The sequence below is a fragment of the Ceratotherium simum genome, chromosome 33 (assembly GCF_057802395.1).
Source record: "Ceratotherium simum simum isolate JZ-2026a chromosome 33, ASM5780239v1, whole genome shotgun sequence".
NCBI classification, from domain to species: domain Eukaryota; kingdom Metazoa; phylum Chordata; class Mammalia; order Perissodactyla; family Rhinocerotidae; genus Ceratotherium; species Ceratotherium simum.
The window spans coordinates 21,433,734-21,457,480 of record NC_141932.1 but is presented as its reverse complement, the minus strand read 5'-3'; the positions used below and the strand labels follow the sequence as shown (position 1 = coordinate 21,457,480).

At 39.9% G+C, this 23,747-nt stretch overlaps 1 pseudogene; it reads right to left on the bottom strand.

The window, feature by feature from the left end:
• Positions 1-9,964: 9,964 nt before the first annotated feature.
• The window catches only part of LOC106803720 (cytochrome P450 2F5-like), a 57,306-nt pseudogene continuing 43,523 nt past the window's right edge, over positions 9,965-23,747 (bottom strand).

The following is a 23,747-nucleotide window of genomic DNA, read 5'->3' as shown; positions in this document are numbered from 1 at the left end:
AGAATTTAACATCAGAGATTCCCCTGTGCACATCTTTGGGAACTGCATTCCCAGCCCCTCTGGGGGCAAATGTCAATTGTCCAAGCTGAATGTTCCTTCTGAGAAAGAGTCAAGAGAAGGGCTGGAGCTAGCTGGCTTCTGCCAATGAGGCCTATCCCCATGGGAAGAGAGAGTGGCTAGCAGGTCTTTTCCCTGCAAGGGAGAGGGGAGGGGAAAAAGAGAACAAGTATTAAGCCCCATAATCCTCAAACTTATACCTGGAAAAGAGAAAGCAGGAGTCCATCAAGGTACTACCAAAGGTGCTGAGAGAAGTCATATTGTAGCCACCAATGCCTGAATCATACCTGTCCAGACAGGACACTCTGAGCTTTGGTGCCTGGAAGGGCAAACTACCCAACCCAGCAAAGAGATAGTGCTGGGGCGGAGATGGGAACAGGAGCCCTGGATTCTTGTCCAAGCTCTGCTGCTAACTCCTTTGGCCTTCTTGAGCCTCTCTCTGGCCTCACTTCTCATCTGCCTCCTTCCTCACAGGATTATGTGAAGGTTGAATCATAGTTTGGTGTGGAAGAGTTTTAAAAACTCAATGGCTGTAGGAATGGGAGGATGAGATGGTGATGTTTCTGGGTAGCTCATTCTTTAACACCCTCTTCTGCCAAATCAAGAGTCCCTAGAGTTACGTACACTCACACACACACCTGTTCTTGCCATACTGTAACAGCAAGTAGCATGAGTGAGTGCCTGCTATGTGCCAGGCATTGTGCTGAGCCCCTTGTACTATTTTCCTAGGATGACTGTACCAAACCATCATGAACCAGGAGGCTTAAAACAACAGAAATGTATCATCTCAAAGTTCTGGAAGCTAGAAGTCCAAAATCAAGGTGTCAGCAGGGTCACGCTCTCTGTGAAATCTGTAAGGGAATCCATCCTTGCCTCTTAGCTTCTGGTGGTTTGCTGGCAATCTTTGGAAATCCTTGGCTTGCAGCTGCATAACTCCAAACTCTGCCTTTGTCATCACATGGCACTCTCCCTGTGTGTGTGTGTGTTCACGTGGCTGTCTTCTTAGAAGGGTAGAAGTCATACTGCATGTGTATGAAATTCTGGAAAAGGCAAAAATAGTGTGTTGAAATTAATGAAAGAAATCTTAATTAAATTGGAATGGGGAAGGCCTGTGGGCGGAGCTCTCACACCCTATCATACCTCATCAATTACACCAAAGGGGAAGAGAGGGAAGCTTGCGTCTCCTACAGGAAGTACAACATCTCTACTGTTGAAGGAAAGTTTCTCTCCCTACCCTGCAAAAGCCTAGCCAATGAGAAACAGTACAGCTCAGCCAATGAGAAGCCACTGCCATGCTGAACGGTTACTTTCTCCAAAGGGACTTTGCTTTACAACAGCCCATCACTATTTCCCCTTTATCTCTATAAATGTAAGCTCCTCTGCTTTGTTTGCTGGATTTGCCTATTGTTTCCCATAGCATGCACATCCTGGGTTTCAATTCTTTTGCTTATTCCTGAATAAACTCACCTTGAGGGTAAAATAACAGGTGAATTTGCTTTTTAAATTGACAACTATACAGAGACCAGATACATGGTTGCTAGGAGTTAGAGGTGAGGGGAGGATCTGAATACAAAAGACAGCAGAAGATAACTCTTTGGGGTGTTAGAATTATTAAGTAAGTATCGTGTCTGCAGTGGTAGTTATAAGAACCTATGCAATGTAACATCTCCTTATAAAAAGTGAGTTTTACTGTATGTAAAAATAGTTTTTTAACAGAATAAAGTGTAACTAGGAGATATTTTTTAAAAGATTGAGCCAAACATATAGGCAGATTTATGAAAAAAATCGTAGCTACAGATGGTATAAAATGTCCTGTTAGCTTGAGGTCACTTTGAACAGTCATGTGACATTTCATAATCCTATCCATAAAGGCTTAATCATAGAGCTTCATAAAACTGTGAGACAACAGACACTGGAAGTTGAAAGGGCTTTCTCCAAGGCCAACTTCTGTAGAGCTTATGGAAACCAAAGCCCAGGCTTTGATGCAATGCCATGTTAAGTGTCTATTGAAAAAGGTTTTGCCTTCCAAAGGATTAACAATCGTGCTGGAGAAAATGCAGAAGAAAATATCATCCAAATTGAGGTCTGGACAATTTCCAAAACAACTATTCTATGCTACTCAAAATGTCAAGGTCGAGAATGACAAAAGCTGAGAATCTATTCCAGATTAAAGAAGATCAAAGACATAACAACTATATAATGCATGATCATGGATTGGATCTTGAACTGGGGGAAAGGGGCAATTACTACAAAGGCTTATTGGGACAATTGATGAACATTTAACATGGACTGTGGATTTGGTAATAGTATGGTATCAATGTTAAAATCTCTGATTTTGATAATTGTCCTGTGGTTGTGTAAGAGAATAAATAAATAAATAAATAAATAAATAAATATATATATATATATATATATATATACATAAACAGAGAGAGAGAATGTACACTGAGAGGATAGGCTTACCCTGAATTATGTACGGCCCCATCGGGTGGCTGCTCATCAAATGGCAATCTTTAGGCAGTAAAAGAGAGAGTGAGAAAAAAGGGAAAAAGCAACCATTAGGTGGCCTGCTAAGGTCCACAGTCCTAAAAGTGGATGGCTCTCTAGGACGCTTAATTACCTCTGCTGATTTTGCCTAGGCCTCTGTTGCAACAAACATTCTGATTCTTAGTGTTATAGCAGAAAACATCCATGAAATACCTGCAGCAGAGTTAAGGGGTTCATTCAAACTTGACTTAAGCCTTATAAAGCAACTATTGCCATAGGGGATGCCCCTTATCCTGATGATACTGATTTGAGGCTCTTTAGAGTAAGAAATTTATAAGTATGAGCAGAATAGAGATGACCACCCCCTTCCTCCAAATATCCAATGATTAAAAAAGAAAGGAAGGAAGGGGGAGAAAGAGAGAGAGGGAGAAAGGGAGGGACGGAGAGAGAGAGACCTGAATACGGGGGTTGGAAACAAAAGAAAAAAACTGAAAAAAATTCCCCAGTCTGATCCAATTAGAAATCCTAAACTTACTGAAAGAATTTAGAGCCGAAAGATAAAAGGGGCTGGTTAGCTTTTGTGCCTCTACCACACAGGTTCTGAATTAACTTTATTTATTTATTTATTTTGCACATATAAAATTTATTTTATTTTATTTTTTCAGGAGAGAGTAGCACCCAATTGTTTCAGGCTTTGGAAGATAGGTCCAACCCCCCATGTGGTTCTTTGAGGAGCACAAGTCTTCTGCAGCTGACAAGCCCCACTGCCCACATCTCCACACACACAGTCAACACAGTCCTTTCCCGTGCGTGCACCCCGACCTCCTGAAGTGGACCCAGTCTCTCCAAGGCAGGAACCCCACACACTCCACCACCTCTCCACACTCTCCACCCACTCCTTGCACATGCCCTGTCCCACAGAGCTGGACCCTTTCACCAGGCTCCTGAGAATCCAGACAGCTCACTTAGCAGGCTCACAAGTTCCCCGAGGGCTTGTTGTTGGGTGGGGCCAGTCCCTAGGGTGGTCTGCCTGCCCCAGCTGAGCTGGATTAAATTGGTGTTCTAGTTGGTGGGGCAGACCCTGGGCTAGTAGGTGACATGGAGAACTCCAATGGTGTTTGCCAGTGTCTGTGTCAGCACAACCACACCAGGCCACAACAATGTCCACTGCCAATATCCCAGCCCCTGGAGAGGTGTCACCTCTCACCGAGAGCCTATCAAGTGTCTCTTTTCACCAAATGACTGTGTACCTTTCTTTATGGTGATTTTATGTTGCTTTCTGAATTGGGTGAGTTTTGCTTGGGCCCTGTATGAGCTGCCTTTAATTTCCTTGTGAACCAGCTTTTCTAGGGGTACTTCCCAATGTTGTTACTAGCAAGCAAAGTCAGATATTAGGCCACTTTTCTCAATTGTGCTGGGTCCAAAAAATGCCTATAGCACTGGCACTCCCCAGCCCAGGTCCCCCACTCCTCCAGGGAGGGCTGCCTACCTTTGCGTTGCTCCTGGGTGGCCATGAAGTGTTGTGGCTTGTGAAGGTGGCGTTTTTTCTCTCCAGAGGGGAATTTATGCCTCTGCCATCTCAATTAGGATTGTTGTTTGTTGCAGGAGTTCCTCTTATCCAGTTTTCAGATCTCTCTCAGGGGTAATTTTTCCAAGAGTAGTTGTAAATTGGCTGTGTCCATGGGAAGAGGTGAGTTCTGAGTCTGTTACACTGCCATCTTGACTTCTCTCCCGTGAATTAACTTTAAAATGTGCTGAAATGTACCAATTGGTAAGCCTTCATGACATTAATCAATACAGGGGCTCAAATTATAGTTACACCTGGGGATCCTACTAAATTTAAACATAGTACTCCCTATAATCTTAAGGGAGTTATTGAGTATAAAGTAGAAGACAAACAAGTATGCCCACATTACCCATTGGAACTATTGCCTTGCTTATGTTGCCCATGATCCTACTACCCATTACACTAAAATATCCCATCATGGGCATGGGATCTCTGACACAACAACAGCTATACACCAACAAACCGGATAACCTAGAAGGAATGGATAAATTACTAGAAACATACAACAATCAAGACTGAATCACAAAGAAATAGAAAATATGAACAGACCTATATCTAGAATGGAGATTGAATAAATAATAAAACCTCCCAACAAAGAAAAGCTCCAGACCAGATTGCTTCACTAGTGAATTCTACCAAATATTTAAAGAAGAATTAATGTCAATAATTCTCAAATGCTTTCAAAAACTTGAAATGGAAGGAACATTTTCAAACTCATTTAACAAAGCCAGCATTACTCTCCTACCAAAGCCGGATAAGGACACTACAAGAAAAGGAAACTACAGGCCAATATCCCTGATGAGCACAGATACTAAAATCCTCAACAAATACTAGTAAAACAAGTTCAATAGCACATTAAAAGGATCACACACAATGACCAAATGGGATTTATCCCTGGGATGCAAGGATGGTTCAACATATGAAAATCATTACCCATGATACACCACATTAGTAGAATGAAGGATAAAAACCACATGATCATCTCAATAGATGGAGAAAGAGTATTTCACAAAGTTCAACAGCCATTCATGATAAAAACTGTCAACAAATTAGGTATAGAAGTAAGGTACCTCCATGTAATAAAGGCTATATATGAGAACCGTATAGCTAATATCATACTACTGGTGAAAAACTTTTCCTCCTCTGAGATCAGGGACATGACAAGGTTGCCATCTCTCGCCACTTCTATTTAACATAGTACTGGAAGTCCTAGCCAGAGCAATTAGGCAAAAAAGAGAAATAAAGAGCAACCAAATCAGAAAGGAGGAGTTAAATTGTCTCTGTTTGCAGATGACATGATCTTATATGTAGAAAATCTTAACGACTCCACACAAAACTTATCATGCTAAGTGAAATAAACCAGACAGAGAAAGACAACTACTGCAAGATTTCACTTGTATGTGGAAGATAAACAAACATGTGGATAGAGAGAACAGATTGGCTACCAGAGGAGAAGGAGGCTGGGAGGTGGGCAAAAGGGTTAAAGGGGCACATATATATGATCATGGATAAAAATTAGACTACGGGTAGTGAACACGATGAAGTCTATACAGAAATTGATAAATAATAATGTACACCTGAAATTACACAATGTTATAAACCATTATGATCTCAATAAAATAATTGGACAAATTAGCTAAAAAAACCCCAACTATTGAATATATTCAATAAAGTTGCAGGATACAAAATCAACATTCAAAAGTCAGTTGCGTTTCTGTACACTAACAATGAACTCTCAAAAAGGAAATTAGGACAGCGATCCCATTTACAGTAATATCAAAAAGAGTAAAATACTTAGGAAAAAACCTAACTGAGGAGGTGAAAGCCTTGTGAAAACTACAAAACATTGATGAAAAAAATGAAACAAGACACAAATAAATAGAAATACATCCCATATTCATGGATTGGAAGACTTAATATTGTTAATATTGTTCATACCACCCAAAATGATTCAATTCGTTTGAAAATGAATTGAATTCAAAATGATTGCAGATTCAATGCAATCCCTATCAAAATCCCATTGGCATTTTTCACAGAAATAGAAAAAACTGTCCTAAAATTAATACAGAACCACAAGTGACCCCTAGGAGCCAAAAAAATCTTGAGAAAGAAGAATAAAGCTGGACTCAATACACTTTCCAATTTCAAAACATTACAAATCTACAGTAATTAAAACAGTATCGTACTGTCATTAAAAGCAAACACATAGACCAATGGAACAGAATAGATAGCCCAGGAATAAACCTTTGTGTGTTCAGTCAACTGATCTTCAATTAGGGTGTTAAGAATAAACAATGGGGGAAAGGATAGTCTCCTCTACAAATGATGTTGGAAATACTGAATATCCACATGAAGAATAATGAAGTTGAACGCTTGTCTTACACAATAGACAGAAAATAAACTCAAAATGAATTAAAGAATTAAGGACAAGATCTGAAACTGTAAAACTCCTGGGAAACGTAGGGGACAATTTTCATGATATTACTCTTGATACTCTCTTGGATGTGACACCAAAGCATGGACAACAAAAGCAAAAATAGACAAGTGAGAGTACATTAAACTAAAAAGCTTTTGCAGAGCAAAGGAAACTATCAACAAAATGAAAGGCAACCTACAGGATGGAAGAAAATATTTGCAAACCATAAATCTTACAAGGGGTTAATATTCAAAATATGTGAGGAATTTACATAACTCAATAGCCGAAAAACTAATAACTTGATTCAAAAATGAGCAGAAGACTTGAATAGATATTTCTCTAAAGAAGAAATACAAATAGCCAACAGAAGTATGAAAAGATGCTCAACATCACTAATCATAGGGAAAAACAAATCAAGAGCACAATGAGATGTCACCTCACACCTGTCAGGATGGCCATTATTAAAAAAAAGTAACACATGTTGGCAAGGATGTGGAGAAATTGGAACACTTGTACACTATTGATGGGAGTGCAAAATGGTGAAACTGACATGGAAACAGTACGAATGTTCCTCAGAAAACTAAAAATAGAACTATGATCCAGAAATCCCACTTCTAGATATTTATCCAAAAAAATTGAAATCAGGATCTCAAAGAAATGCTAGCACTCCCATGTTCATAGCAGCATTATTTCTAACAGCCAAGATGGGAAAGAACCTAAATGTCCATGGATGGGTGAATAGTTAATGAATATGTGGTATATACATACAGTGGAATATTTTCAGCCATAAAAAGGATAGAAATCTTGCCATAGGTGACAACATAGATGAACCTTGAGGACTTTATGCAAAGTGAAATAAGCCAATCAGAGAAGCAAAAATACAGCGTTATTCCATTTTTATGGGGTTTCTAATATATTCAAACTCATAGAAGCAGAGAGTATAATGGTGGTTGCCAGGGGAAGGAGAGGTGCAAATGGAGGGCTGCCATTCAATGTGTTTAAAGTTTCAATTATGGAAGATAAATAAATTCTAAAAATCTGCTGTACAACATTGTGCCTATAGTTAACAATACTGTATTGTAAACTTAAAAAATTGTTGAGTGTAGATATCATGTTGTATTCTTTCCACAATAAAAAAAGAAAAGAAAATGAATAAACAAAAAGTTGGAAGGATTTGCTGACACCCTAAAAGAGTGGATTAAAAATCACCTCAAAATGATGAATAACCTAGCCTTTATGAATTCTCAGGTCAACTTAATACATGAACAGTGTTTGGTAAGAGCATAGTGGCCTTTGTTTTACACGTATTTAATTTAGGCGACAGTGTGCACACAAACAAAAATGATTAAGTTGAAAATATAAAAATTATGGCTATAAAAATTAGTACGGACCTAGAAGTCAAATGCAAATAAATATCCTATTACACCTTGGAGAAAGTATCTTCCTATACTACCTTATTCACCTCAACCTCCTCACAAAGGAATGCTAGTAATTTGGGAGTAATATATAATGAAGGTGGGACATCCATCACAGGTATCATATTAGATGTTTAGAAATTTTTATAAATCTTTATAAAAAATTTCCATAACTTGAAGACATTTGTATATTTAGTACTCAAATATGTAGGGATATTTTGGAGAATTGATATGCTTTGAATTCTTGAGAATATCAATGAATACTGAACCATCATATCTTTTCAACTATGATGTAATATTGTATGAGAAGACTATATATTTCTGAAGAGAAAAACAGATCAATGTAAAACCCAAAATAAATCTAGCCAGAGTTGGAAGAAAACAACCAAGAATTTAAACCTGACGAGACAGGGACCATGTCTGCCTTGTTCTCCAACATAATTCTACTAACTAATACAGTGTCTAGCACCTATTATTTATCAAGGTAATATTTAAAATATTTAACATCTGGTAGGTCAGAGCACTGACCATCAGAATGGATACTATTCTTGCCTTTTCCCTATCTATTGAAAAGCAGTGTTTAATATCATGGACACTGGTGCCAGAGAAGTTCAGTTTAAATCCCAGCCCTATATCTTCCTGGCACTGTGACCTTAGAAGTGACTTAGTCCATCTGTCCCTCAGTTTCCCAATCTGTAAGTGGAGATGATAATAATGGTATGTAGTTCATGGGTCTGTTTTGGGACATAAATGAGTGAGCACATTTAAAGCATTTAGAACTCAGGCAGGTACATGGTTTGTTATGTGTAAGACATTATTTCTTATTCTCTCTGTCTATATTTTGCTCTCTGTTTATCACTTTCTATTTGCCTCTTTCTCTGTACATCCCTCTGTTATTCTCCCATTCTTGCTCTGGGTCCAGTATCCCTTCTGGGTTCTTATCTTTTTCCCTTCCACCTGAGACAGGAACTAGCCTAGCTGAGATGGGCCCTTGGTGTTAAAACCACAGGGCCTCTGACCAATCAGTAAGCTAACAAGACAAGACAAAATCTCACAAGAACCCCACCCCACTGCCTTGGGACTTTCCTGCACTCGTGCTTTTGTCCTAGCACCGAAAAGTTGACTGAAAGTAACATTTGCTTCATTATCATATTAGAAATCACTCACCTTGGCACCACAACAGTTTACAATTGGCATGGCAACAAAGGAAAATGCCCAAATTAGGCTATAAATGAGGTGGAACCTTGATTTCCCAGAAAAGCCTGCCCAATCCCCAGGAAGGCTCATGAATAATCCCTCCCAGCAATTATAGATAAGTCCCTCCCCATGCACAAATCTCAATAAATACCTAGAACCAAGACAGAATGGGGAGCCACTCACCTCCCTCTCCTCTCCTCCCTTTGTGTGGCTGGCTCCCTTGTGCACAAGCTAATAAATTCTCCTTCGCTTTGCTCTCAATCATTGTCTCCCTTGATTTATATCGTCAGGGATGACAAGAACCCAAGGTGCTGGTAACACACCTTGGTTCTTCTTTCTCTGTCTTCTGTCTTTAGTCCTTTACAGTCTTTGCCTCCCAGCCTGCTCCCAAAACTTTGATTCCACCACCACAGCTTCCCTGAGGTGAGAGCAGGAGTTATGCCTTGTTCCAGCTCCCTCCTTGCAGCCAGAACCAGCAGAGGTGGGCTCCTTCTATCTTTCCCAAAGGACCATTCTCCTCCCTTAAATCCAGCTGACTGTATCGGATTTATTTACAAGATAACTTTACTAGGAAACCAAACAAAAAATCCAGAGGAAGGTGAGACATGGACAAGTTTCAGGGCCTGTAAGTGACTAAAACAAAGGCATAGACTGGCCCTCTCTTGTGTGTTTTGCTGACTGTGGGTTGGCAGAAACCATGGGAGGGTGAGATTTAGAACAATGTTAGACTGATTTGGGGTGAGGTGAGAGGTTTGATGGCAAAAATAATGTAGCAACAGAAAGAGTGGAAGATGAGAAACACTGGCAGCCAATGTGGGTGGGGTCTCAGCGCATATGCAGGTGCATCTGGAAGGGCCATGGCAGCTTGTTGGGGCCAGATCCAATTGGGGTCAGGTCAATGTCTTTGAGTTCACACAGCAGATGGGGTGAGAAGCTCTGCAGGATGGTCATGAGGTAGAGGAACAGCCATGTCTGCCAGGGACTTGCCCAGGCATGTCTGACTCCCTGGAGTAGGGATAGGTTGTGAGTTGACATGGTAGATGAGATGAGAGATTAAGTGACTTTCTCAAGGCCTTATGTTACTGCACAAAATTGGCGTTCACTGCCTGATGCACATAAACAAGCCAATTAATTATGGCATCAGCCTTTGGGGATACAAGTCAGTTTTTATTCTGTAAGATCAATCTGCAGAGAGATGGGGGCATGTGCCATCAGATCTGTCTCCCCAATGCAGGATTTGGGGTGAAATTTAAGATGTTAGGGAGAATAGGCTGGCATGAGGAAATGCTGGTGGGACAAGTTTTGATTGGTGGGCTTCAAGCATTTATGGTAAGGTTTTAAACATTTATGAAAGGGTTCTAAATATTTATGATGGGGTTCTAAACATTTTTTATGAGGTGGTGAAGGAATTTTAACACCAGATCTTCCTGAATGAGGGACCTCTCGCTTCTGATAAGAATCTGACTTTCAAGTTCTGGTCATGTCATGGTCCTTGGGTTCTGTGGGGAGGAGGATCTTTAGTGCTGAGGTCATTTCAGGTCACAATTTCTTCTTTTATGCATACTCTGGCTATATGACTTTGCAGTTTTTCTGGAAGACAGTTCTTAATCACTCTGCTGATAAGAGACAGTGTCAGTTGAACTGGTCCTAGAGGGCCTGCAGTTACAAATCTCCTCTTTTTGTTGTTCATTCCTCATTCTTGGGGAACATAGGGTGATGACTGCTCTAGCTTCTTCCTGCTGATAAGGGGCATAGGTTGTTCCATATCATTAAATGAGTCTCTTAGTAAGACCGTGATGCAGGTGGGCTCCCAAAGTTAGGCTTATATTGTGCAAGCAAGAAACCAGGTATTTAATAAGAAGCATTTCTACAGAAACAAAAGAAAAGCAAGGTTAATGGTGGGGACAAATTATAAACCAGTTTATGAACCCAGGGGGCAGTCACTCAAAAAGATCTCTAGATGTCAGAGTTAAAGCATCTTTCGCAGTTTGAAATGTCTCTGATGATGTCATCAGGTGTTCAGGTATCTTTCTGAGTGGCTTACACAGCAACAGACACGAATCTCTCTTAAGTTTATATCACGTTGTCCAGCTTCAGTTTGCAGGGCTTCAGGAAAAAGGGCAGTTTCAGTTCTCAATGATTCCGAATGAAGAAATTATGGAAAAAAATTGAAAAGATTAGTTTGGATATTTGTACCCAGATATTTCAGGAGACTAGGAGAATTCAGGATCCAGTCCAGTTTACAGATAGGAAAAAAACCCTCAAGGATGGTTATCAGGACTAGAACATAATATCCACGAATGTGTACTATAGTTTCTGTTGAAAAAAATTTTCTCTCTCTAAAATCACCCACATTTTTACCAAAGATAGCCAATTAAGACTCAATGGTTGGCAAAATAAGTCTAATTTCAATAAAATTGGCCCAATATTACAGTAAGACTAGCAATGGATTACATAGGCTCTTTCAAATCTGCCTTGCTGGAACTTTTTATAAGAAATCTCAGATTGAACTTTATTGACCTCTTGAGGCCAGGAAAGCCAAGCCAAGGCTTCTGCCTGTGATACCTACAGATGTGGGTGAATTCCTCTCTTTTCTTGAGAGCCCTCAAATATTCTGAGGTTCCAGGCAACTGCCAGAGAAGTTACTTTCTTTACTCAACTGGTAAGGTTTCTGGGAACCCTGTAAACAAGGCACAAGGCTGGTATTTCCAAGTGGCTTTATTTCATAAAGTCAGCCTTTGTTCCTCAAAAGCTGTCTTGTCATATCTGAATCTGCATGTTTCTCTCAAATATTGCATTCCAGTCAAAGTTTTTGTAACATAACCTATGTGTCCAATTGTGTCCTGTTACAAGGAGAACGGATTTTTATTGAACTTCTGCAAATAATTGTATTGTCATGAAAACAATACTCACTCACTAAGAGTTTCCAAATTCCAGAGGGATCAGGTAGGGAGAAAAAAAATAAATATTCCAGTTCTGCTTACAAAGGTATAATTTTATCAAATTGCTATAAGTCATAGTTAGCTTAAGAGAAAGAGAAAAAGGTTTCCTTAAATATGGAAAAAACATAACATCAAAAAATCAGCAATATCTCAAACAAAAGGTTATATAAATTATAATCATCCTCATCAGTTCGTTCCATCCTGTGTAATTGATTCTTGATCTTAATCTTCTGTTAGCAGTTTCATGAAATCATCAGTTTCTCTGTTTGAGTTCTGTAATTTCTTCCCAAGTTCAGTTTTATGATCTGAAAGTTTATCAGAAACCTATATTCTAAAGTAAGTGTCAGAGTCCTTTCCATGAATCTCTCTGAACATGAAACATATTTACAAAAGCATCAGAGTAAAACAGCACTATCTGCAAATGACAAAAGACTCAAAAGGGCAATTGACATAGAAACTTGACTATTTCTGTGACATACAACACTTCAAGATAATAACTAGACTTATGACTGACAACCAGGATAGATCAGAATTTTAGGAATGTTACATAAATTGTAAAACATTTATATTAATAATGTTTACCCAGATAATACCACCAAAGAAGGTTTATCATCACTTATTTGACAATTCTTCCCATGTAATTTAACATACCAAATTAGCCTAATTAGTTTAGTATCTTCTTCTTTATAGAAAGAGAGTGAGTGAATATCTTTGAGTAGTCTCAAGGGTTCTCTGAAAATTCTCAAAGAAAATTTTTTCCTTCAGGTCAAAAGGAAGACTTCATTTAGGATTTGAATTTTGGGAGAAGCTTGTCAAAAATATCAAAAGGTTTTAGAACACTTGGTCAAACAGGAAACAACACTCACTGTGAAACAATGCTGTTATCCATTCAATCAAAGTGACAACAGAACCAGTAAAGGGCAAACAGAGAGTTAAAACAGTCAAAAAACACCTTAATAGAGAGCCTTCAGTCTTGTTGAACCTAGGACATTTTTTTTTAACAAAACATAGATCTTCTGTCTTTTAGGTAAACTTACTCCAAAGGTAAAGAAAAACCTTTTATAACATCTTTATCAAGAGCAGATTAACAGTCTAGGAAATATATCCTCCTGAGAGAGAGAGAACAAAATTTTAATTTTTGCACTAGATTATTTTTGACATTAAAACTCATTTACTTAATTAGATTTACTTCAATCTTAGCCAACTTGACCACGCATAAAACTCTTTTTAAGGTTCCTCTTTCACAAACCTTCTATAACTTTCTTTTTACATTCAGAATTTGTCCCATGCCTTCTTTCTTCCCTTCTAGTACTTTAGGACAAATTTATCTTTCTTAGCAAACAAAAATATTTCCATTATTTATACCTTCTTTACTGAAAACATACATCTTACATTTCTTGAATACAAAGATGTTTTCCTTATTAATTTTTAGTAGAATTTTTAACCCTTACAGACCTTAGTGAAAAGTAAAAAGCAAGCAATTATGAACTGTCTTTTGTATTATTCTAAACAGTTTTCATAATTTCTAGAACATGGTACTTCATAGTATAATCTTTAATAGAATATAAGGCCTAAGCATATTTTAGTTTCTCTGTAATAAGAAGCCAAAGGTAGATAAAGTTAGACAAGTTTAGTGATAATGTTTCAGTATGTTATCTTATTTGAAAATGACCCAGATATCCAGTGAGTTTTTATCATTTAATTTCACGTAGAAAATCTTCAAAGTTTCAAGGTACCAGAAAAGTATTGGAAGTTATTTTAAATACACATGCCATAACAGATAATTATTGTTAAAAAGTTCACCCATGGGCGGGCCCCGTGGCTTAGTGGTTAAGTGCGCGTGCTCCGCTACTGGTGGCCCGGGTTTGGATCCCGGGCGCACACCGATGCACCGCTTGTCCAGCCATGCTGAGGCTGCGTCCCACATACAGCAACTAGAAGGATGTGCAACCATGACATACAACTATCTACTTGGGCTTTGGGGGAAAAAAAAAAAGGAGGAGGATTGGCAATAGATGTTAGCTCAGAGCCGGTCTTCTTCAGCAAAAAAAAAAAAAAAGAGGAGGATTAGCACAGATGTTAGCTCAGGGCTGATCTTCCTCACACACACACACAAAAAGTTCACCTAACACTTTTATGTTTTCCACATCTACTTGGAAGACTGTGACTCCCACCCTCACCCCACTCACCAGCAGAGAAGGGCATGAAGGCAGGGCTCTTGAAGGACTGACTGGCATCCAGAAAGTGCTCAGAGTTGAACTCCTGGGGCGTCATGAACTGACTGGGGTCCTGGTGGACAGTGTTGAGGAGGGCAATAACAACCATGCCCTGTGGGGGAGGTGGAAGTCCATGCTATAGGGAGCTGGGCATGGGTCCTGGAAGCAGAACTCACATTATCCAGGGCTGCAGGCCTTAGGGACTTGAAATACAGAGTATTGGGCAAGTTAAAGTCTGAGATTCCAAGTGCTGTGTGCAGGTCTCAGGCTGAGATGTGTGGATGGGGGTCTGAGGTATGGGCATGGGCTCCCTCTCCTGAGGAAGGGCATCTAGAGTGCCTGACTTGGTGTTCTGGGAAAGGGGAATGGTCTCTGAGACCACTGGGCATACCCTGAGCCCCAGGTTCTGGAGAGGGATCCTGGGAAGGGGAACCTGGCCTTGTGACTTCACAATGGGTCCCAGGTCACTGGGCACAGGAGGGAATCCTGGGGAAGAGGTCTGGTTCTGGGTGCCAGGACCTTGGATGCCTGTTGCCATGGCTAAGGGTCGTGGTTGCCAAGGTCCTGAGTGCCCCTGACTAGGGTACCAGGGCCCAAGTGTCAGTTGCCAAGTTCACAAGTGGACACGAGTTAGTGGCACACCTTGGGCAGCAGGAAGTCATAGAATATATGTCCCCGGAAATGCAGCATGGAAAGTTCAGGGGAATGACATCTGCAAAGTGCTGTACCTCATGTATCACGGTGTCGGTGTAAGGCATGGTCTCGTGGTCCTCTAGTGACACCAGCCATGTGCACCCCACCACAAGGTTGATCTCTTCTTCCTGCTTGTAGGCTGTGGGAGAGGACATTGGAGGCCAGAGGCACTGTCGCTGAGGCTGGTCCTCTGTGCGAGGGTGTGTGGGGTAGTCAGGGTGAATCTATTCTCATTTTCCAAGCAGGAGGCAGGCCCATAGGAACTTGTTGGGATTTGTGGAAGACTGGGAGAGAAGGAAATACTAATTTGGTTGGTGGGTTCACATAAGATACTAGTGGAAAATGGTTGGTTTGGGTCATGGTGCTGAGTGACCAGGACTGTTTTGAGGAACCGTGGGTGGACAGGTCATAGAAAATGGGAGATATGGGTAAATTTTGGAGGCTAGAACTGAGTACATGGGCAGAACTTTTGGGCAAGAAGAATTGAGTCAGATACCCCTTGTGGGTGTGGGCAGAATTCAGAGTCCCTGCAAGTCTGGTGAGCAGTGACAGGGTGTGTGGGAGATACTGAAAGCAAAATTATGACCCTTTCAATAGGTTGGGGAATGAAATTATAGGGGTGTGTGTGTGTGTGTGTGTAGGGCTCAGAAGGCTCTCTGAGTGGGAGGCTTGGAACCGGCTCTGTGTGCAAGGTAGGATTTGAGCACCAGACTCCATGGACAGGGTTCCTGGGCAAGCTCGAGGGTCACACCTTGCACTTTTGAGTACTTTAGTAGAGACAGGAAAGCATGGAGCAGGCTGATACCCAAGAGCAGATTGTGGGTGGTGATCACCAAGTTGAAGTGGATAGCGGGTTTTCATGCACCCAAGTGTAGCGTATATGTGGCCACAGTCTGTACCTCTAGCATCTACAACATTACCCCATCAGATTTGCACACCTGTTCCTGGCTGTCAGTGTCTGCCTAGTCTAAACCTTCCCTTGGGGGAATTGGAGGATGTGAACGGGGAGGGCCTGATACCTCTCACCTTAAGGCCTTAAAGTAAAATCTTGGATGGTTCATTAATGACTTCTTAATGAGTGTTAATTGATGATCCAGGAGGAGGAGGAGGTTGGCTAATTTTTCTGGGGCAAAGCACCCAGGTGTTTGGGCTCCACCTGAGGTATGGTGGGGAGGAGCAGCTCAGAACAACCTATTCTGTTCTCTGAGCTTGCCCAACCTTATGTTGTGCTTCCTAGTCTTCTCTTGGGGCAGGGCCAGCAGACAGGCTCCAGGTCATACCAGAGAAGGGACTTCCAGGCATTTTGTACCTGTGCCATATTGGTGAGGAAGCAGTCGAGGAAGTCCCATAAAGAACGCGGGTCTAAGGAGGCCAGGTGGTCACAAGTGCTGTGGGTGTGAGGTCCTCCAGGCACTCTAAGTTATGGAAGAGATGTTGGTGTGGCTCAGGCAGCCAGTCTAGGAGCCTTGGGAAAAGGTTGTACATCTAGGTGTGGGGCAGGGTCAGGAGGGGCAGGTGGGAACAAATGGAATCAAAAAGGAAGGGTGGGGTCAGGTAGAAACCAGCAGAGGCAGGGAAAGGAATAGGTTGGATAGGTCCGAAGGTAAGAGGTGAGGTGCATGAAGTGGTCAGTGAAGTGTCTCCAACCTCTTCCCTGTGTGGTAATCTTCCCCACCCCATAATAGAACTTGGTGTTTCCTGATCCCAATATCCTCTGATCCTTGGTACCCTCTCCCCCTACCCCAAACTCCCTGTTCCCCAATTTTGATTGCCCTACCTCCAACTCAATCATATTGTCCCCTAATTTTCAAAGCTACCCAACCAACCCTGGATTAACATTCATCAGAAGGCCACCTTTGCCCCAATGGCTGTCAATGATCTGGAAGTTGTCTTGGAGGAACCAGCTGATGGTCATCATATGCTCATCCTCAAAATAAAAGTGGATCCTGAAGAGCAGGGAGCAGATTACGGCTCAGCACTAAAATGGGGTTAAGAGCTTGCCTACAGGTAGGGGATAAGGAGGATGGGGACACTGTTCTGGTTGCACCACCACTCAGGAACTCCAATGTGCAATACAACAGAATTTGTGCAGCCGGAAAACTAGTTCAAACGACATTCAGCTAATCTACAGATATATGATTGGCGCACAGAACGTGCACATGGCTTCATGACATATAGCCTAACAAAACTTAAAAATATATGGTAACCCAGAAGGTCCCAGGAAACACCTAACAACACATGGCAACCAAACACACAGCAAATATGACAACTGTGTGTTGTAACACACAATAAAATTCAATAATAAGAGTAATCCCAGAGAAGCCCACAACATTCAGAAGACATGGTGGCACCATACAAAATACACAGCTGCATAATAACAGTATGCACTAGAGTATTTCAGAACACAAAGTACAAAAAAGTGACAAATTGCAGTGTATTATGCAACATCAAAGTGACATACAGTAACAAAACAGACAGTACAGAACACATTACAATTGGCAATATGACACAACAAATCAAGGCAATAGGACAGAACAGGTGACACACAAACACTATTCAGCAACAGAACACTTGGAAACTCTATAAACAACTCACAAGTATACAACTTATAGAACTCAACCTCCAGCTACACGTCTCAGTGCAACCACACAGTACAATACCACAGGCCATGCTTGACTCCTTTGTGAGCAGCCCTATGGAGAAGCCCTTATGCTGTAGAACCGAAGGCTACTGCTATAAACTATATGATTGAGTTTGGAGCAGATCCTCCACTCCTGGTCAAGCTTTCAGATGACTGAAGCTCTGGCCAAGCTCTTGACTGTAACCTAATGGAAGACTCTGATCCAGAACTACCCAGTAAAGGCTCCTGCATTCCTGACTCTCAGGAACTGTAAGATTATATATATTCTTTATTTTAAGATGGTTAGTTTTGTGTAATGTGCTACACAATGATAACTAATTCAGTCATATTTTCCTGTCTGCTTAAATGTTTGGTAATTTTTGATTCAATGCCAGACATCATTGGGTACTGGATATATATATATATATATAGGCCACATTTTTTTAAATTGATGTTTTAATAGTTTATAAGATTGTGAAATTTTTGGTTGTATATTTTTGTTTGTCCATCACCATATATGTGTCTCCCTTCACCACTTGTGCCCACCCCCTACCCCCATTGCTCCTGGTAACCACAATGCAGTTTTCTCTGTCCATGTGTTGGCTTATATTCCACATATGAGTGAGATCATATGGTGTTTGTCTTTCTATTTCTGGCTTATTTCACTTAACATAATACCCTCCAGGTCTGTCCATGTTTTTGCAAATGGGATGATTTTGTCTTTTTTTTATGGCTGAGTAGTATTCCATTGTATATATATACCACATCTTCTTGATCCAATCATCAGTCGTGGGACACTTGGCTTGTTTCCACTTCTTCGCTATAGCGAATAATGCTGCAATGAACATAGGGGTGCATAAGACTCTTTGGATTGTTATTTCAGGTTCATTGGAGAGATTCCCAGTAGTGGGATAGCTGGATCATAGGGTATTTCTATTTTTAATTCTTTGAGGAATCTCCATACCATTTTCCATAGAGGCTGCACCAGTTTGCATTCCCACCAGCTGTGTACGAGAGTTCCTGTTTCTCCACATCCTCTCCAACATTTGTTGTTTTTTGTCTTGGTGATTATAGCCATTCTAACAGGCGTGAGGTGATATCTTAGTGTTTTGATTTGCATTTCCCTGATGATTAGTGATGTTGAACATCTTTTCATGTGCCTATTGGCCATCTGTATATCTTCTTTGGAGAAGTGTCTGTTCATTTCCTCTGCTCATTTTTTTGACTGGGTTGTTTGTTTTTTTGTTGTTCAGTTGTGTGTGTTCTTTATATATTATAGAGATTAACCCCTTGTCAGATATATGTTTTGCAAATATTTTCTCCCAGCTGGTGGGTTGTCTGTTCAGTTTGATTCTGGTTTCACTTGTCGTGTAGATGCTCTTTAATCTGATAAAGTCCCATTTGTTTATTTTTTCTTTAGTTTCCCTAGTCTGAGTGGGCATGGTATCTGACAAGATTCCTTTATGACCAATGTCACACAGTGTGTTGCCTATATTTTCTTCTATGAGTTTTATAGTTTCAGGTCTCACCTTCAGGTCTTTCATCCATTTTGAGTTAATTTTTGTGAATGGCAATAGCAGATTGTCCACTTTCATTCTTTTGCATGTGGCTGTCCAGTTTTCCCAACACCATTTATTGAAGACTTTCGTTTCTCCATTGTACATTCTTAGCGCCTTTGTTGGAAATTAGCTGTCCGTATATGTGTGGTTTTATTTCTGGGCTTTCAATTCTGTTCCATTGATCTGTGTGTCTGTTTTTGTAACAGTACCATGCTGTTTTGATTACTATTGCTTTGTAGTATGTTTTGAAGTCAGGGATTGTGATGCCTCCTGCTTTGTTCTTTTTTCTTAGGATTGCTTTAGCTATTCGGGGTCTTTTGTTGCCCCATATGAATTTTAGTATTCTTTTTTCTATTTCCGTGAAGAATGTCATTGGGATTCTGATTGGGATTGCATTGAATCTGTAGATTGCTTTAGGTAATATAGACATTTTAACTATGTTTATTCTTCCGATCCATGTGCATGGGATGTCTTTCCATTTGTTTATGTCATCATGGATTTCTTTCAATAATGTCTTGTAGTTTTCATTGTATAGGTCTTTCACCTCCTTGGTAAGATTTATTCCTAGATATTTTATTCTTTTTGTTGCAATTGTAAATGGTATTATTTTTTTCATCTCTCTTTCTGTTAGTTCATTATTAGCATACAGAAATGCAACTGATTTTTGTAGATTGATTTTGTACCCTGCGACTTTGCTGTAGTTGTTGATTATTTCTAATAATTTTCCAATGGATTCCTGAGGGTTTTCTATATATAAAATCATGTCATCTGCAAACAGTGAGAGTTTCACTTCTTCATTGCCTATTTGGATTCCTTTTATTCCTTTTTCTTGCCTAATTTTTCTGGCCAAAACCTCCAGTACTATGTTGAATAAGAGTGGTGAGAGTGGTCAGCCTTGTCTCATTCCTGTTCTCAGAGGAATGGCTTTCAGCATTTCCCCATTGAGTATGATGTTGGCTGTGGGTTTGTCATAGATAGCCTTTATTATGTTGAGGTACTTTCCTTCTATACCTATTTTGTTAAGAGTTTTTATATAATTGGATTTTGTATCTTGTCAGATGACTTCTCTGCATCTATTGATATGATCAGGTGGTTTTTATTCTTTGCTTTGTTGATGTGGTGTATGACATTAATTGATTTGTGGATGTTGCACCATCCCTGTGTCCCTGGTATAAATGCCACTTGATCATGGTGTATGATCTTTTTAATGTATTGCTGTATTTGGTTTGCCAATATTTTGTTGAGGATTTTTGCATCTATGTTCATCAGTGATATTGGCCTGTAATTTTCCTTTTTTGTATTGTCTTTGTCTGGCTTTGGTATCAGGGTGATGTTGGCCTCATAGAATGAGTTAGGAAGTGTTCCATCTTCCTCTACATTTTGAATAGTTTGAGAAAGATGGGTATTAAATCTTTGAATGTTTGGTAAAATTCACCGGAGAAGCCATCTGGTCCTGGACTTTTATTTTTTGAGAGGTTTTTGATTACTATTTCAATCTCTTTACTTGTGATTTGTCTATTCAGATTCTCCATTTCTTCTTGGTTCAGTTTTTGGAGGTTGTATGAGTCTAAGAATTTATCCATTTCTTCTAGATTGTCCAATTTGTTGGCATATAATTTCTCATAGTATTCTCTTATAATCCTTTGTATTTCCGTGGTATCCATTGTAGTTTCTCCTCTTTCATTTCTAATGTTATTTATTGGAGCCTTTGTTCTTTTTTTCTTAGTCTGTATAAGAGTTTGTCAGTTTTGTTTATCTTCTCAAAGAAGCAACTCTTTGTTTCATTAATCCTTTCTACTGTTTTTTTGGTCTCAATTTCATTTATTTCTGCTTTGATTTTATTATTTCTCCCTTCTGCTGGCTTTGGTCTTTGTTTGTTCTTCTTTTTCTAGTTCTGTTAGGTGTAATTTAAGGTTGCTTATTTGGGCTTTTTCTTGTTTGTTAAGGCGGGCTTGTAATGCTATGAGTTTCCCTCTCAGGACCACTTTTGCTGCAACCCATATGATTTGGTATGGCATATTTTCATTTTCGTTTGTTTCCAGATATTTTTTGATTTCTCCTTTAATTTCATCAATGATCCATTGGTTGTTCAGTAACATGTTGTTTAATCTCCACATCTTTGTCTCTTTCCTAGTTTTTTTCTCGTAGTTGACTTCCAGTTTCATAGCATTATGGTCTGAAAAGATGCTTGTTATGATTTCAATCTTCTTAAATTTATTGAGTCTTGCTTTGTTTCCCAACATATGATCTATCCTTGAGAATGTTCCATGTGCACTTGAGAAGAATGTGTAGTCAGCTGTTTTTGGATGGAGTGCTCTGTATCTGTCTACTGGGTCCATCTGGTCCAGTTTTTCATTTAAGTCCACTATTTCTTTATTGACTTTTTGTCTGGATGATCTATCCATTGGTGTAAGTGGGGTATTAAGATCCCCTACTATTATTGTGTTTTTGTTAATATCTCCTTTTAGTTTGTTAATAGTTGCTTTATGTACTTTGGTGCTCCTGTGTTGGGTGCATATGTATATATATATATTATAATTGATATATCTTCTTGGTGGAGTGTCCCTTTTATCATTATATATTGCCCTTCTTTGTCTCTTTAACTTGTTTTATCTTGAAGTCTACTTTGTCTGATATGAGTACGGCAACACCTGCTTTCTTTTGTTTGCCATTAGCTTGGAGTATTGTCTTCCATCCTTTCACTCTGAGCCTGTGCTTGTCTTTAGAGCTGAGATGTGTTTCCTGTAGGCAGCATATTGTTGGATCTTGCTTTTTAATCCATCCTGCCACTCTGTATCTTTTGATTGGAGAGTTCAATCCATTTACATTTAGGGTAATTGTTGGTATATGAGGGCTTAATGTTGCTGTTTTGTCACTTATTTTCTGGTTCTTTTGTATTTCCTTTGTTTCTTGTCCCATGTGTTTCGGACTGCCAATTCAGTTTGGTTGTTCTGTCTTATGACTCTTCTAGTTTTCTCTTTGTATATCATATGTGATTTTGTTTTGATTATTTGTTTAGTGGTTACCTTGAGGTTTGTATACAAAATCTTGTGTATGAGGTAGTCCATTTTCTGATGGCCTCTTATTTCCTTATACTAAGACAATTCAATCTCTTTCCTCTTCCTCTTCTAAGTCATTCTTGTTACAACTTATTCTATATTGTGTTGTGGATGCATGTTTACAGAGATGAAGTTAAATTTATTTTTGGTGATTTCCTTCCTTTGATCTTTGATTTTGGTATTTAAGTGGTTGCTAACCTATTCCGGTAAAGATCTACTATTTTTCTGATTTTATCTACCTATTTTTATCCTTGCTCCAAGCTTTGTATTCCTTTTCTCTTCTTTTTTTAAGGCCTGAGGGCCTTCTTGGGTGTTTCTTGTAGCGGGGATCTTGTCGCTATGAACACCCTTAGCTTTTGTTTCTCTGGGAAAGTTACTATTTCTCCATCATATTTGAAGGATATTTTTGCTGGATGGAGTATTCTTGGCTGAAAGTTTTTTTCTTTCAGTATTTTGACTATATCATTCCAGTCTCTCCTAGCCTGTAAAGTTTCTGTTGAGAAATCCACTGAGAGCCTGATGGGAGTTCCTTTGTACGTTATATTTTGTTTTTCTCTAGCTGCCCTCAATATTGTTTCTTTGTCATTGACTTTAGCCAGCCTTACCACTATATGCCGTGGAGTGGGCCTTTGCCTGTTGATGTATTTAGGCGACATTTTGGCTTCACTTACTGGTATTTCCTGGTCCTTCCCAAGATTTGGGAAGTTCTCAGCTATTATTTCCTTGAATAGGCTCTCTGTTCCTCTTTCCCTCTCTTCTCCCTCTGGAATACCTATAATTCTTATGTTACATTTCCTAATAGAGTTGGATATTTCTTGGAGACTTTCTTCATTTCTTTTCAGTCTTAGTTCTCTCTCCTCCTCCATCTGGAGCATATCTGTATTCCTACCCTCTATAATGCTAATTCTTTCCTCCATATTGTCAGCTCTGTTCTTTAAAGATTCCAGATTCTCTTTTATCTCTTCCATTGTGTTCTTCATCTCCATCAGTATTGATTGGCTTTTCTTTATGATTTCAATCTCTTTTGTGAAGAAACTCCTTATCTCATTGAATTGTTTGTCTGTCTTATCTTGTATTTCATTGAGTTATTTTATCATAGCTCTTTTGAAATCTCTGTCATTTAGGTTATGGATTTCTGTGCCTTCAGGGTTGGTTTCTGGGTGCTTGTCATTTTCCTTCTGGTCTGGTGATTTCATGTACCTTTGCATCGTGGTTCTTGTATTCGCTTTGTTTTTCCTCATCCTGGAAATATCTGGTTGCAGTTTCTACCTGCCACCACCGTGTGGGTGTTAAGGGCTGTCTAATCTGAGCCCCCTGTGCTCTGCCCTGGCTCCTCTCTGTGATTGGCCTGGCTGCTCAGTTTGCTTGGCTGAGCTGCAGTGTCGGGCATGTGGTGGGGGGCTCTCTCCTTTGCCCTCTGAGTCCCTGGTGTGGGGGGCTTCTTTCTCACCCCTCATTATCCACTCTCCTGGGGTGCACAGATGTTGATGGCACCCCTGCAGCAGTTCTGAATCCTCTC